This window comes from Nycticebus coucang, chromosome 2, assembly GCF_027406575.1.
Source record: "Nycticebus coucang isolate mNycCou1 chromosome 2, mNycCou1.pri, whole genome shotgun sequence".
Taxonomy (NCBI): domain Eukaryota; kingdom Metazoa; phylum Chordata; class Mammalia; order Primates; family Lorisidae; genus Nycticebus; species Nycticebus coucang.
The window spans coordinates 138,627,060-138,644,044 of NC_069781.1; the positions used below are offsets into that span (position 1 = coordinate 138,627,060).

Genomic DNA, 16,985 nt, shown 5'->3' on the forward strand with positions numbered 1-16,985 from the left:
TTTGATCCTATAATTCCTCTACTAGGTATATACCCAGAAGACCAAAAATCACATTATAGCAAAGATATTTGTATCATAATGTTTATTGCAGCCCAATTCATAATTGCTAAATCATGAAAAAAGCCCAAGTGCCCATCAACTCACAAATGGATTAATAAATCATGGTATATGTACACCATGGAATATTATGCAGCTGTAAAGAAAGATGAAGACTATACCTCTTTCATGTTTACATTAATGGAGCTGGAAAATATTCTTCTTAGCAAGGTATCTCAAGAATGGAAGAAAAAGTGCCCAATGTACTCAGCCATAATATGAAACTAATTTATAGCTTTCAAACGAAAGCTATAACCCAATCTCAGCACAAGAATATGGGGAAAGGAGCAAGGGGGGAGGGGAGGATGTGTGGCAGGAGGGTAATTAGTGGGTTCGTTCCTATGGTGCATCTTAGAAGGGTACAGGTGAAATTTACTAAATGTAGAATATAAAAGTCTGAATACAATTAAGAAAATCCCATGAAGGCTATGTTAAACAGTTCAATGAAAATACTTCAGACTATATATAAAACCAGCACATTGTACCTCATGGTTGCATTATTGTACACAGCTATGATTTAATAAAAAATAAAATTAAACAAAATTCTGTAATTGGCAAAGAAACATAGTTTGACTTCATTTCCAATATGGATGTCTTTCTTATTTTTAAATTTCTAGCCTCATTTTCCTTGCTACAACCTACAGTTCAGTGGGTCAGGAGTAGACACTTTTAACTTGTTTCAAATATTAGAGATTTTCAGGATAATATTTGATGGTACTTGAGGGTTTGGTGGATGCCAAACTTGAATTGAGAACATTCTTTTCTATCTTTAATTTAATGAGTGTTTTCATCATGAATTGGTTTTGAATTTGTCAAATGATCTTTTTTTATGTGCTCATATGGTATTTATCTTTTATTCTATTAATATATAACATTACATTAATTGTTTTTGCATGTTGAGCCATGCTTGCATTCCTGATACAAATTCACTTAAACATATAATATAATCCCTTTTATATTTTCTTGGATTTGTTTAGCTACTGTACCCTTAAGGATTTTGCTCTATATCCCTGATAGACATTTGTCTGTAATTTTCATTTCTTGTAACATTATTGTCTAGTGTGCTATCATGGTAAACTGCCTCCCTAAAATTAATTAGAAGGTTTGTGTTTCTTCAAAAGTATTGTTAAAATTTCATCTCCTTTTTCTTGGGTTTAAGAGATGAGGTCTTTTGAAGGTTATCAGGTCATAAGGGTTCTGCCCTCATGAATAGAATTAGTGCCTCATAAAAGAAATTGAAGGGTTCTAGCTAGTTACTTTTGATTTGTTTTCTTTCACCATGTGTGGACACAGCATTTTTTTTCTTTTGTTCATGTGTAAATGTAACAAGAAAAGTGCTATTTTAGAAGCAGAGAGTGAGTCACTGCCAAGTACCAAATATGATGGTGTCTTTTTCTTTCATTTTTCTATGATTCAGAGCTATTAGAAATAAATTTTAATTATTTATAAGTAATTCAATCTGTAAGATTTTGTTATAGCAGCATAAACAGTCTAAGACAGTTAAGAAATATTTCCTTTTGCTCTGTGTTTTTTAAGAGTACATGAAGGACATATAGAGGCCTACCAGCAATTTCCCTGCAGGGTAAAAAAAAAGAGGTTCTGCTAAAGAACACTGGGGAACCAACAGGACAAAATGTGGAACGGTAAGGACTCCCCACTGCCATCCAGTTACCTTTTATGTAGGAAAGAATATCAGGATGCGGTGTCTAACACCTGTAATCCTAGCATTCTGGGAAGCAGAGGCAGGTAGATTGCTAGAGCTCAGGAGCTCAGGACCAGCTTGAGCAAGAGTGGGACCCCATCTCTACTAAAAATATAAAAACTAGTAGGGCTTTGTGACACATGCCTGTAGTCCCAGCTGCTCTGGAAGACTGAGGCAAAAAAATTGCTTGAGCTGAAGAGTTTGAGGTTAAAGTGAGCTACAACAAAACCACAAGCTACAATGACAACATGGCACTCTACCCAGGAAATGGAATGAGACTCTGTCTCAAAAACAAACAAAAAAAGGCAGGAAAGAGCATGAAAATCTTCAACTTGGAGAAAGTCCACTCCAAGACTTATAAGGACCCTGGGGCATATGTCAGAATAATCCTCAAGACAAAGTCACCCAGAAGATTCTGAGCTTAGTTAAAAGTGATATTCAAAAAAGGTCTTCTAAACTATATGATTAACTAACAAATAGTTAGAAACAGCTCCATATGGGCGGCACCTGTGGCTCGGTAGGGCGCCGGCCCCATATACCGAGGGTGGAGGGTTCAAACCCAGCCCCGGCCAAACTGCAACCAAAAAAAAAAAAAAATAGCCAGGCGTTGTGGCGGGCGCCTGTAGTCCCAGCTACTTGGGAGGCTGAGGCAAGAGAATCACTTAAGCCCAGGAGTTGGAGGTTGCTGTGAGCTGTGTGATACCACGGCACTCTACCGAGGGCCATAAAGTGAGACTCTGTCTCTACAAAAAAAAAAAAAAGAAACAGCTCCATAAATTACTCTGATGTAGACCTAGCCACCAGGAGAAAGACACAACTGTCTTTATGGCCTTTGAACAAGAAAACTGCTCATTGACTAGGGTTGGAGGTGACAGAATACTCAAAGGAAACTGTATGGATTATACACCTCGGTAAAAATTAAGAAGTAATGTTAGTTGTAACTCTGTGCAAAAAAAAAAAGTATATGAAGGATTGATATTTATTGTTTACATGAATGCAGTAATTCACAATTGAAGTCATCTTGATCTGGGCAGGAAATAGAATTCTAATAACAGTCATGTGAGCCTGGAAGGGAATTTTTCTCTAGGTGATCCTTTAGGGGAAACCTCAGTCATGGCCATTGTCTACACCTGAATTCTTTATTTTTATTTTATTTTATTCTCTTTGTTTTTTGAGACAGAGTCTGAGTACCCTGCCGTGGGTAGATTGCCATGGCATCATATCTCACAGCAATCTCAAACTCTTGGGCTCAAGTGATCCTCTTGCCTCAGCCTCCCAAGTAGCTGGGACTATAGGCACCCACTACAATGTCTAGCTAGGTTTTCTCTTTTTATTAGAGATGGGGGTCTCACTCTTGCTCAGGATGATCTAAAATTCATGAGCTCAAGAAATCCACCTGCTGCAGCTTCCCAGAGTGTTAGGATTATAGGCATTGGCCACTGCACCTGGCCTATACTTGGTTTCTTAATGTAGAGAAATTATGAGATAGTAATATTTGTGTGGTGTAAACATGGTTAGCTATGTTCCATTTATTATACTGCAATAGAAAGATGCTACATCTAAAAACTATCTGTTTGATATCTTGGAATGTGATATCTTGGAATGTATGCTAGAACAGAAAAATAACGTTGGAAAACATAGTATAATATGGGGGGAAATCAGATAGTGCCTATGGCTCAAGGAGTAGGGTGCTGGCCCCATATACCAGGGGTGACTGGTTCAAGCCCAGCCCCAGCCAAAACTGAAAAAAAAAAAAGGGGGTAGTCTGTAGTTCAGTTAATTGTTCTGTATCACTAACAATGTTTTTTTTATTAGATGGTTTTGTGAGATGTTAACAATACAGGAATCTGAAAAATAGAAAAAAATCTCTATGCTCTCTTTGCAGCTTTCTGTAAATATAAAATTATGTAAAAATAAAATTGTTTTTAGAAATTATTATATTTTAAGAAATTAAAACCATGATAAAAACTAAACTCTGAGGACTCTCATTCTTTTTCTTATTTTCTAATTATGCTCCCCATTGTCCAGTAATGAGTTTGTATCAGTAACTACTTCTTCAAAGATAGGACTCTCTTCTTCATCTGTCCCTAAAAGCCCCATATGTCTGCAGAATCTCACTAAAGATGTTCTGAAGATATAAAATGGAGGAATTAAAATCCACATTGAGAAATATCAGTGACAGAAAACACATGTTTCTGCATTCAGGAGAGTTTTTTTGGTATAGGATTTGCTGCTTCAAGTTTCAAAGAACACTTGTACTTTCAATCCAATGAGAAAACCTTGTGATAATTAATTTTATTTTGTTTTTGTCATTTTATAGACCCCTACCATCATGCATTCTTAAGAACAATATATGATGTTCTTACACATATCTTCAAATTTTATTGCCCATTGCTAGCCTCAAATCCACAAATTAGATATTGACATGATAAGAGTTTCACTGGGTAACACCAATGTTTAGAAACATGTTGGTTTTAAAATAGTCGCTGCCAACACGAACCTAGAAATGAACTCTTAAACTCAGGTTTTTGGCATACAGAGTCAAGTGGGAGGATCAGAACATGTACAGAGTTAGAGAAAGCCAGTTAGAAAAATAATGAAAGAAACAAACAAATAAGTAAATAACAGCACTACCAGAACCCTACAAACACAGTATAGTGTATTCCAAACCCTCCTTGCCATGCTCTAAAACAGCAGTCTTCAACCTTTTTTGGCATCAGGGAGCAATTTCATAAAAGATAATTTTTCTGAAGACCCGAGGAGAGAGTTTTTGGATGATTCAATTTCATTACATTTATTGTACACTTTATTCTATTATTATCACACTGTAACATACAATGGAATAACTCACCATAATGCAGAATGAGTGTGAGCTCTGAGCTTGTTTTCCTGTAACTAGATGCTACCAGTGCTAGTGTCACAGCCTCAGCTCCACCTCAGTTCACCCTGCTTGCACAACTACAGTGACATCGGACTGCAGAACATACTGCCATGGAAATTCACAAAGTCAAGACTGCTGGTTCTACAGTCCATAAACTGGGGTGTTGTTTCCTCCTGCAGAAGCTGGAGCTAGAATTGCTTTAAAAGCAATGGCAGGGTAGTTCCCACAGGCAATGTCCCAAACTATTCTGAGATGGAGAATAGAGCTGGTTGGTATTCTACAGAGGGAAGCACTAAACATCAGGGAGTTCAGTCCAAAGCATTTACTGGGGGGTAACTTACTGAGAGAGGGCTGCAGTATTCCCTTATGATCAACAATGAGAGAACATAGCATTCTACCTAGGGATGTCCACACTGAGGGGTATAGATGTAGAGTTTTCATGAAAGTTTTAGGTATTTGGCTCTGGGCTGGAGTCAGTATCTTTCAGTGTTTTGGACAGCAACCTACATACCTTTATCAGTACCACAGAATGTTCAAGGCTCTGGTTTAAGTTCAAGCTTGCTAAAGACAACCTGCAGCCAGATGAATGAAAAAATGGTCAAGGTACTCTGTGATTTTCGGTCAAGACACAGAAAAAAAGCAGGGAGAATTGAGAAACCCTCAAGTGTATTCTCCACACCACATTCACAGCCTCAGGGAGAAAAGACCTCCTGAGAGCTGGAGCCCCAAAGTCAGAAATACTGCTAAAGTCAGGAGAGTCATCTTTTAGGGGGTGTTTTTTGTACCTTTGTAATTCAATAAACATTCTCTCCTATCCAAATTGGTAATTCACATCTTGAGAAAGAACACACATTAAAATTCCTCATCTTAAAACCCAGAGTATTATTCAAGTCACTTTGTTTTAACTATAGTCGCTGTGTCTGCTAACTAACTTGGCAAACCAACTTTTACTCTTCATCTCAGTGATGTATACAGCAGCTACAATCTTTGTGATTTCTGTCTTCCTTCTTAGGGCATTTATTGAACAACAGTTTAGAAAATGACCTCTTGCACCTTACAAGGGTACATGTGAAACTTAGTAAATGTGGAATGTAAATGTCTTAGCACAATAACTAAGAAAAATCCAGGAAGGCTATGAAAATGTGTGATGAAAATGTGTCAAACGGTCTGTGAAACTAGTGTATGGTGTCCCATGATCACATTAATGTACACAGCTATGATTTAATAAAAAAAAGAAAAGAAAATGACCTCTACACATACTGTGTGTGTGTGTGTGTGTGTTTGGGGGGTGAGTTGTGTTACTTTCTAATTTTGTTTGGTATTGAGGGCTATCTTGATGGAGCTCCAGAGGATTTGGTTGAGGATATTTACAATGTAATCTTTGTGATATGCTTCCTTTTTCAGCTAATAGCCTAATTCCTAAGTGTTTGACCCAGGACCAGATGTCCCTTTGACAGCAAACTTGTTTGCGCTGGCAGATGCCCTGCTAGTTCTCTTCTGACTTAAGTCTAGTTTATTCATACAAAGAGGGGTACTCTCTATGAGAGCTCTAAATCAGAAGGGAACTAGGTTCAGGTGTGTTGATCAAATAATATACAGGGGGGCAACTCAACAAAACACATAACAGAAGCACTGTATTATTTATAGATCTAAGAGAGAAGAGACCATCACAACTCACAGGGCCAAAAATAAAGGAGAAACTGTTCAGGAATTGTGGTTCACCTAGTGCTTGAGGATCAAGAGAGAGAGGGAAAAAGCTATGGGATGAAGTTTTTATTAGGGTCCCTAGAAGTCTATTGGGTAGTTTAAGAACAGTGAAGCACAGGTTCCATTGAGTCACACTGTGTCTGATGATTAGTGGCCACTGTAACAAAGGTCTGCAGTCCACACATGGTGTGAAGGTCATTGGGTGAGTTGAGTATTGTATCCAGCTACTGCATAGGGACGTGGTCACAAGAAGGCATGCATAGGGACGTGGTCACAAGACGGCAGTATATAAGGTGTGTGTGATTCAAAAATATTGAGGAACTGAAATGAGGGAGAGAACTGGAAACTCTGCCAATGGTGGTAAAGTCCTACTTCTGGTATAATAATCAAGTTAAACCTGATAAACATAGATGTTGAGGTAACATAAGATTGGAAAATTTACAACAAAAAATAGAGGTCCAGTAATACACTAACAAATTTAATATGTGTAAGAGCTATGTGAAAGGAAAATGCAATTTGTCACTTTGGATGAGAAAAAAGTGCAATATAGGTTGATTGTTCATTTGTTCTATTTGATTTATAGCATTTTTGTTTTTCTTCTCCATTTGGTGAAAGTGGAGTTTTATGTCTGTTCAGGCTGGCAAAGAGCTCTGACCTGAGGGACACACCCAACCAGTCATGCCTCCCCCAGAGGTTGGAATTTGTGGGTATCGATCAAGTACCCTACTGTATAACAATATTATTCCTGTCTCTCTATTTATGTTTCTCTCTTCTTTTTGTCAATCTTTTCTTTTACTTTGACCTTTGCTTTCACTTTTCTCTTTATCTTTTATCCCTTCTTGCTTTTACTCTTCTCTTCCTTTTAGTACTTTACCAAAAGGAAACTACAAATCCTTCCATCAGAGGCACAGTAATATAAAGTGAAGGAGAAAGTAAAAGGAAACTTACAAAAATAAAACACTCATGAGGAAGAAATAGCAGAGAAATACTGGAATCATGAAAAACCAGAAGAGAGCATCCCCCTCCATACACACAGGGATCAGAGGATTCCACCCATGAAGAAATATTAGAAATGACAGAAAGGGACTTTAAAATATGGATGGTAAAAACAGTGAAAAAAATTGCTGAGAAAGTGGAAAATAACCAAAAGGAAATCTAAAATCACAATCAAATAAGAGATGAACAACATGAAGAATATAGAAAGGATAAAGCGGAGCTTAAGGAATTGAAGCAGTCAATCAGGGAACTTAAAGATGCAGTAGAAAATATCAATGTTAGATTAGACCATGCACAAGAAAGAATCTCAGAAGTAGAGGATAAAGCTCTTGAGCTAACACGGGCAATTAAAGAGATGGAAAAAAGAGAGAGAGAAAGCAGAACTTTCTGCTGACATTCACTGATTGAACTATGGGACTTCACAAAGCATTCAAACATAATAATTATAGGTATCCCAGAAGGGGAAGAAGAACACTCCAGAGGAATGGAAGCCCTACTAGAGGATATCATAAATGAAAATTTCTCAATTATTACCAAAGATTGTGATGCACTGTGTTCAGAGGGATATCAAACCCCAGGTCACATCAACTCAAACAGAGCTGTTATGAGACACATTGTCATGAACCTGTCCAAAGTCAAGATAAAAGAGAAGGTTCTGAAAGCATTCAGGAGTAAGCACCTATTAACCTATGGGGCAAATTCATTAGGGTGACCCCAGACTTCTCAAATGAAACTGTTCAGGCCAGAACACAATGGTCATTTAATTGTAATGTACCTAAACAAAACAATTTTCAGCCCAGATTCTATATCCTGCTAAGCTATTATTTGACCAACATTGCACATATTCTCAACCAAGTAAAATTGATGGAGAAATAAGATCATTTACTGATATGCAAACACTGAAGAAGTTTGCTACAGACCAGCTCTACATAGAAACACGTGGACCTATTCTACACACTTAGCATTACAATGGACCACTAGCAAACTAAACGCCCAGAAACTAAAGGACAAAAGTAGCTTCTGTAATGACACAACAGATAAAACTAAGCAATGGACTTTCACAAAATAAGATGACTAAAACTCTACCACATTTAATCAATTATCTCAATAAATGTTAATGGTTTGAATTCCCCACTGAAGAGGCTGATAGAAGGAAAAAAAAAAAAAGGCACAAGACATCTATTTACTGCCTATAGGAAATATACCTAGCCTTGAAGGACAAAATAAAAGACAGAGTCAAGGGATAGAAAACAATTTTTCAGGCAAATGGAAATCAGAAGAAAGGAGGAGTTGCAATCTTATTTTCAGATACAAGAGGATTTAAAGCAACTAAAGTCAAAAAAGTCAAAGATGCGGGGATAACCCCTTATGTGGAGCAGATGAAAGGGCCCAAGGCAAAAGGTCCAGGGAACCCATTAGAGGCTGTGAAGCATCCACCTGCACTCAGTCTTCTGCCTGTGACTATGCCTGGCTGCACCTGTCCTCCTGTGCCCTCCCACCACAGGACCATGAAGCTGCGCTAGCGTGGGTGCCCAGGCTGCTGCAGCCGCCCCCAGGCTCCAGTGGCCACTGCCACCACTGCTGCTTGGGTTGCTGCTGGTGGCCTTGGGGCCTGCACAGCAAGGGCCAATGAGATAGCGTTCATAGAGTTGATGCTGTTTAACTCAAGTCCATGTTGTACCACCTACACCACCGTCCTCACTTGCTTCTGGCAGGCTGGGGCCACGCTCTGTAGAGAAAAGGACACCATGCTTGCAAAGGACAGTTATTGATTATTATCACATTAAAAGGAAATGCTGAGAACAGGACAGTCTCCTGGTAAGCCTAGAGACATTTTGTGACTTGGAGGCAATCCCCCAAGTAACTCAGTGTTTGGAATGAGATAAGATTGGTCACTCACTATTAAGCATGTGTTAAACATTGATGCCTAGTAGTTCATGAGGGTTGTGAGGAAAGAACACATGGGGAAAGAACACGTGAGGAAAGAGCATGGCAATCCTTATGCATGCAGCCCTCATATGTAATTACCTTAACTCTCCACACCTATTGTGTATAGCCTTAATAAATAGCCATTGGGGAGGGGGCTTGGGGCTACCCTGCACTTAAGGTTAGCCCACCTCCCACAAGCTTGTACTTCTAATTCATGTCATGCCTGGTTCCTTCCTGTGGCAACTGAGACCAGGGCTTCAGGGGTTGTGACAATGCTCAGTGCCCAGGGCAAGATCATGTAGATGCACCCACTGGGTCAGTGTAATAACAATGGAGAATTGTATGAATATGGATGGGTAAGAGTAGTGAAGGTGGAACAGCCAGAATTGGACCAGAAACCATGCATCACTGTCCTGGGCGAGGCCAAGAGAGCAGTGCAGCCAGGAGCTACTGTGGTCATCTTTGACGTGTCTGAAAACCCAGAAGCTATCAACCAGCTCAAACAGGCCTCAAAAGACCCACTCAAGAGGCCAGTAGTGTATGTGAAGGATGAAGATTCTATTAAACTGATGAACATTGTCAACAAGCAGAAAGTGGCTGGAGCAAAAATCCAGCACCACTGCCCTCTTCAACAACCCACTGAATATTTTGACATGGAAATTTTCCTGGCTTTCTTTGTTACGGTCTCCTTTGTCTGCCTCATTCTCCTTGTCAAAATCAAACTGAAGCAGTGACATAGTCAGAATTCCATGAACAGATTGGCTGTGCAGGCTCTGGAGAAGATGGAAACCAGGAACTCCGAGAGCAATGGTTGCCAGGAGGGGAGCTATGGGGCCCTGGACACAGTCAGCAATGGCTCTACATCTGACTGTGCCATTCGCCTGGAGAAGTACATTGATGGAGAGGAGTTTCGAATTTTTCCTTGTACTCAATGGTTTCACAGAAAGTACATTGACCCATGGCTGCTACAGCACCACACCTGTCCTCACTGTCAGCACAACATCATAGAACAAAAGGGAAACCCAAGTGCCGTGTGTGTGGAGACAAGCAATCTCTCACGTGGTCAGCAGCAGAGAGTGACCTTGAAGGTGCTTTTCCCTGGCCACATGCACAGGACCAATGCCATCCTGGACTACCCTACAAAGACAAGAATGGACTCCCATAGAAACCCTGTCACACTGCTGACTGTGGACCAGCACAGGAAGCAGAGCCTCTATCTTCCACAGACCTCCAAGTATGTCAGTGGCTACCCACCCCTCCACCTGGGCCACTCACTGGCCATGCACCGCTGTGATCTGGAGCACCAGGCCTAATCCCCATCTCACCCCATCTGCAGGCCAAAGTTCAGTGGCCTCAGCTTCTCCAAGGCAGTTTGCTTCTCCCAGTATGAGACCATGTACCAACACTATTACTTCCAGGGTCTGTCTTACCCATCCCCCAGAGGAGGTGGATGTTACCAAGGCCAGCTTCCCTAATACCCACCAGGACACTCAGAAGTCTGTTGCCATGACTGCTGAGGCTCCAGGATCTTGACTAGTCTCACTGCCAGGGGCAGGTCCTGTGCCTTACCACTGAGTGGCTGTGGCAACCTGCTCTTCCCCACTATGGCGCATGTGCCCCACACACACATGGAGAGTGGCAGCACATCCAGCTTCAGCTGCTACCACAGTCACCGCTCTGTGTGCAGTGGCTACCCGGCTGACTGCCCATGCAGTGACAGCAGCAACAGTAGCAGCTCTAGCCAGTGCTACTGTTCCTCCATTGACTCTGGTAGACTGCACTGAGGTCAGCAACCAGGTTGTGTATGGAAGATGCTCCACCTTCCACAGCTCCCTCAGCAGCGACTATGACCCCTTCATCTACAGCAGCCAGAGCCCTTGTCATACCAGCAGGGGTTTGGGGGGCTCAGGAAGCTTGGGCCGGGTGCCTCTGTGTACTTCCAGGGCTCCCTTCCAACAGGAGCTTCCGGTGAAACCCGGCCATGGTGCTGGGTGGGGACAGCCTTTGTTGGGCCCTACCTTTCCCTCAGGGGACCATCTGTTCACCTGCAGCCTACGGATGAACTACAGCAGCAACTCCTCCCTGGAGCCCAGGGGACCCAATAGCTCTACCTCAGAAGTGGGGCTCCAGGTTTCTCCTGGGGTGCCCCAGACCTCAGGAGGGCCTGGAATGAAGGCCAAAAAGGGGCCATCATGTGCCTGCTGCTGTGATCCCCAGCCCTCCAAACTGGGGCCCAGAGTAGGGCAGCCAACAGCAGCCTTATACCTGGGGTCACCCATCTGTGAGGGCTGTGGCCCTGCAAATGGGGAGCTGTAGCCAGGAAATGCCCAGGGCCTATATGGTTTTTACCCAGACCATTTGCCCAGGATAGATGGAGTGAAATATGAGGGCCTGCCTTGCTGCTTCTATGAAGAGAAGCAGTTGGCCCATGGCAGCAGTGGAGGCTGAGGCTGCTACACTGAAGACTATTCAGTGAGTGTGCAATACAAGCTCACGTAGGAGCCCCTTGCCCAGCAGCTATGCAGGGACCTGGGACCTGAGCCAGTGCATCATCATCATTGCAGAGGATGTGGACTGTGACCTGGGCCTACCCTCAGACTGACAGGGACCCAAAGCCTCAGCCCCTGAGGCATCAGGACTGGAGGCTCCATGGCCCCACAAGGGCCTGGGAGCAACCTAGAAAGAGGAGCATTTTCTATGTTGCCAGGCTGAGATGCCACCATGGCCTGTCTTTCCCCCACCCCAGAGAAGGTGGGTGCTACCAAGGCCAGCTTTCCTAATACTCCCCAGGACACTCAGGAGTCTATTGCCATGGCTGCTGAGACTGCAGGATCTTACCCAGCAGACAGAAGCAGCATGGGAGCCTGAGCTCAGAAAGAACTCTAATCTGGAAACTAGGAATTGTATGGAGACTCCAACTCTGACTCCCCAAAAAAGGAAAACAAATCTTTTTTAGCTTGGACAAACACACAAAAGTGGAGATAAATAGAGCCCTCCTTCTCAACCCAAAATGTGAACCACCTGTGGCAAAACCAGTCCCCACCCCATTACAAACCAAAAGACAAAAAAATAAAAAAGTCAAAGAGGGACACTTCATATTGGTCAAGGGAACAATGCAACAAGAGGACATTTTAATTCTAAATATTTATGCGCCCAACTTAAATATTCCCATTTTTATGAAACAGACCTGATTAGTCTGAGCAATATGATATCTTATAACTCCACATCAGCAGGGGACATTAACATTCCTCATACAGAGGTGAACAGATCCTATAAACAGAATCAAAACAAAGATATGAGAGACTTAAATGTAATCCAAGACAACTGTGCTTAATAGACATATAAGAACACCCCATCCCAAAGCTAAAGAATATATGTTCTCATCAACACATGAAACATTCCACAAAATAGATCATATCCTAGAACACAAATAAAACCTCAAAAAAGTAGTTTTGATTTGCATTTCTCTGATGATTAAAGATGATGAGCATTTTTTTCATATGTCTGAAGGCCGCGTGCCTGTCTTCTTCAGAGAAGTTTCTCTTCAAGTCCCTTGCCCAGCCTGCGATGGGATCCCTTGTTCTTTTCTTGCTAATGCGTTTGAGTTCTCTGTGGATTCTGGTTATTAAACCTTTGTCGGAGACATAACCTGCAAATATCTTCTCCCATTCTGAGGGCTGTTTGCTTGCTTTACTTACTGTGTTCTTGGCTGTGCATCATCACCTTTAATCATCAGAGAAATGCAAATCAAAACTACTTTGATATATCATCTAACTCCAGTGAGACTAGCCTACACCACAAAATCCCAACACCAGAGATGTTGGCGTGGATGTGGAGAAAAGGGAACACTTTTGCACTGCTGGTGGAATTGCAAATTAATACATTCCTTTTGGAAAGATATATGGAGAACACTTAGAGATCTAAAAATAGACCTGCCATTCAATCCTGTAATTCCTCTACTGGGCATATACCCAGAAGACCAAAGATAAATCATAATAAAGATATTTGTACCAGAATGTTTATTGCAGCCCTATTCATAATTGCTAAGTCATGGAATAAGCCCAAATGCCCATCGATCCATGAATGGATCAATAAATTGTGGTATATGTACACCATGGAATACTATGCAGCCTTAAAGAAAGATGGATACCTTACCTCTTTCATGTTTACATGGATGGAGCTGGAACATATTCTTCTTAGTAAAGTGTGTCAAGAATGGAAGAAAAAGTACCCAATGTACTCACCCTTATTATGAAACTAATCTAGGACCTTCACATGAAAGCTATAACCCAGTTACAACCTAAGAATAGGGAGAAGGGGGAAATGGAGGGGAGGGGGGGAGGTAGGTGGAGAGAGGGGGATTAATGGGATTACACCTGCGGTACATCTTACAAGGGTATATGTGAATCTTAGTACTTGTGGAATGTAAAGTTCTTAGCAAAATAACTAAGAAAATGCCAGGAAGGCTATGTTAACTAGTGTGATCAAAATGTGTCAAACGATCTATGAACCAAGTGTATGGTGCCCCATGATCATACTAATGTACACAGCTATGATTTAATAAAAAAAAATAAAAAAATAAAGAAAAAAATAAAGTAGACCTACCATTTGGAAAAAAAAAAAAACTCAACAAAATAAAAAGAATTGAAATTTTACCTTGTATCTTCTCAGAGCACAAGGTGATAAAGGTGGAACTCAACTCCAGCAAAAATTGTTATCCCTACACAAAGGCATGGGAATTAAACAACCTTATGCTGAATGACAGTTGGGTCAAGGAAGAGATTTAAAAAAAAAATTATGAACTTCCTTGAGCATAACAACAATAAATTTACAAGCTACTAAAACCTGTGGGACACTGCAAAAGCCATCCTAAGAGGAAAATTGAACATATTAGATGCCTACATCTACAAAATAGAAGAAGAGCACATTGAAAACCTAATGAATCATCTTAAGGAAATGGAAAAGGAAGAGCAGTTCAATTCTAAGCCTAGCAGAAGAAAAGAAATAAGCAAAATTAAATCAGAAATAAATGAGATCAAAATAAAAGAATCAAGAATGGAAGAAAAAGTACCCAATGTACACAGCCCTACTATGAAACTAATTTGGGACTCTCACATGAAAGCTATAACCCAGCTACAACTTAACAATAGGGGGAAGTGGGAAGGGGATGGGTGGGTAGAGGGAGGGGGATCGGTGGGATCACACCTGTGGTGCATATTACAGGGGTATTTGCGAAACTTGGTAAATGTAGAATGTAAATGTTTTGACACAGTAACTGAGATAACGCCGGAAAGGCTATGTTAACCACTGTGATAAAAATGTGTCAAATGGTTTATGAAGCGAGTGTATGATACCCCATGATCATATCAATGTATACAGTTATGATTTAATAAAAAAAATAAACTTCAAAAAAAATAAATAAATAAAAGAATCATTCAGAAAACTAATCAAACAAAAAGTTGGTCTTGAAAAAGATAAATAAAATTGATAAGCCATTGACCCTATTAACTAGAAATAGAAAAGTAAAATCTTTAATAATCTATGTCAGAAATGACAAGGGAAAAATAACAACTGGTACCCAAGAAATATAAGAGTTTATTTTTGACTACAACCGAAAATTTTATTCCCAGAAATTTCACCATGTGGAGGAAATGTACTAATATCCGGAATCACATCATCTCCCTAAACTAAACCAGCAAGAAATAGAACAGATCAATATCAAGCAGTAAGATTAAGGAAATAATAAAGAAGCTTCTGACAAAATAACAACAACAATAATAATAATAAGGCCCAGTTCTAGATCGCGTCACATCATAATTCTATCAAACTTTCACAGATGAGCTTTCACCTACATTGCAGAACTATTCCAAAACATTGAGAAGGAAGGAGTCTTCCCCTACACATTCTACAAAGCATACATCACCTTGATTCTAAAACCAGAAAAGGACTCAACCAAAAAGGAGAACTATACACCAGTTTCACTAATGAATATTGAGGCAAAGTTCTCAAATAAATCTTAGCTAATAGATTGCAACTACACATTTAAAAAAAAAAATATTGCTAATAGATTGCAACTACACATTTAAAAAAATATATATATCTTAGTCAAGTAGGCTTCATCTCAGGGATGTAAGGCTGGTTTAACATACACAATTTCATAAACATAATACATTATATCAATAGAAGCAAAAACAAAGACCATATGATCCTCTAAATAGATTCAAAAAAAGTATTTGACAAAATCCTGCATCCTCTCTTGGTTCTCTATTCTGTCCCATAAATCTACCTCTCTATTTTTGTGCCTGTACCAGGCTGTTTTGACCAATATAGATTTATAGTATAGTCTGAAGTCTGGTAACGTGATACCTCCTGATTTGTTTTTATTTCTAATTAATGTATTGGCTATTCAAGGTTTCTTTTTTTCTGATTACATATAAAACAAAGCACTTTTTTCTTTCTTTTTTTTTTCAAAGCACTTTTTTCAAGCTCCATAAGTATGACAATGGTGCTTTAATAAAGATTACATTAAATCTGCATATTGCTTTTGGTAGTATAGACCTTTTTTTTATTATTAGTATTAGACCATAGCTGTGCACATTAATGCGATCATGGGGCACCATGCACTGGTTTTATAAACAGTTCAACACATTTTCATCAAACTGGTTAACATAACATTCCTGGCATTTTCTTAGTTATTGTGTTAAGACAATCATATTCTGCATTCACTAAGTTTCACATGTACTCTTGTAAGATGTAACCCAGATATAACCTAAGAATATGGGGAAGGGGGAGAGGGATGGGAGGGAGGGGGAAAGCTGGGCAGAGGGAGGGTCATTGGGGGGATTACACCTGTGGTGCATCTTACAAGAATATAGACCTCTTAACAAAGTTGATTCTTCCAAACCATAAGCATGGTATGTTTTTCCATTTGTTAACATCTTTAGCTATTTCTTTTCTCAGAGTTTCATTGTTCTCTTTATGGAGACCTTTCACATCCTTTGTTAAATGAATTCCCAGATATTTCATCTTCTTTGGCACTACTGTAAAAGGAATAGAGTCCTTGACTATATTTTCAGCTTGACTATTGTTGGCATATATAAAAGCTACTGATTTGTAAGTACTGATTTTGTAACCTGAGATGCTACTGTATTCCTTGATCACTTCTAAGAGGTTTTTAGTTGAATCCCTGGGGTTTTCCAGGTATTGGATCATATCATCCATGAGGAGTGATAGTTTGATCTTCTCTGACCCCATTTGAATACCTTTAATCCTCTTCTCTTGCCTGATTGCAATGGCTAGAATTTCCATTACTATGTTGAATAGCAGTGGAGATGATGGGCATTCTTGCCTAGTTCCAGATCTGAGTGGAAATGTTTTTAATTTTACTCCATTCAGTATGATATTAGCTGTGGGTTTGCTGTAGAAGGCCTCCATCAGTTTTATAAATGACACCCCTAAGCCTATTTCTTGAGTATTCTAATCATAAAAAGGTGTTGGATATTACCAAAAGCTTTTCCTATATCAATTTAGAGAATCATGTGGTCTTTGTTTTTTATTTTATTTTTGTGATGTATTATATTTATGGATTTATGTATGTTGAACCAACCTTGTAATGCTGGGATAAACCAACTTTATCATGGTGTATAATTTTTTTGATGTATTGTTGAATTCTGT

The 16,985-nt window shown here is 39.9% G+C and overlaps 1 pseudogene; it reads left to right on the forward strand.

Annotated features, from left to right (window-relative positions):
• The first annotated feature begins 8,963 nt into the window (after nucleotides 1-8,963).
• Nucleotides 8,964-12,179, forward strand: LOC128560032 (E3 ubiquitin-protein ligase ZNRF3-like; annotated as a pseudogene).
• Nucleotides 12,180-16,985: the final 4,806 nt, after the last annotated feature.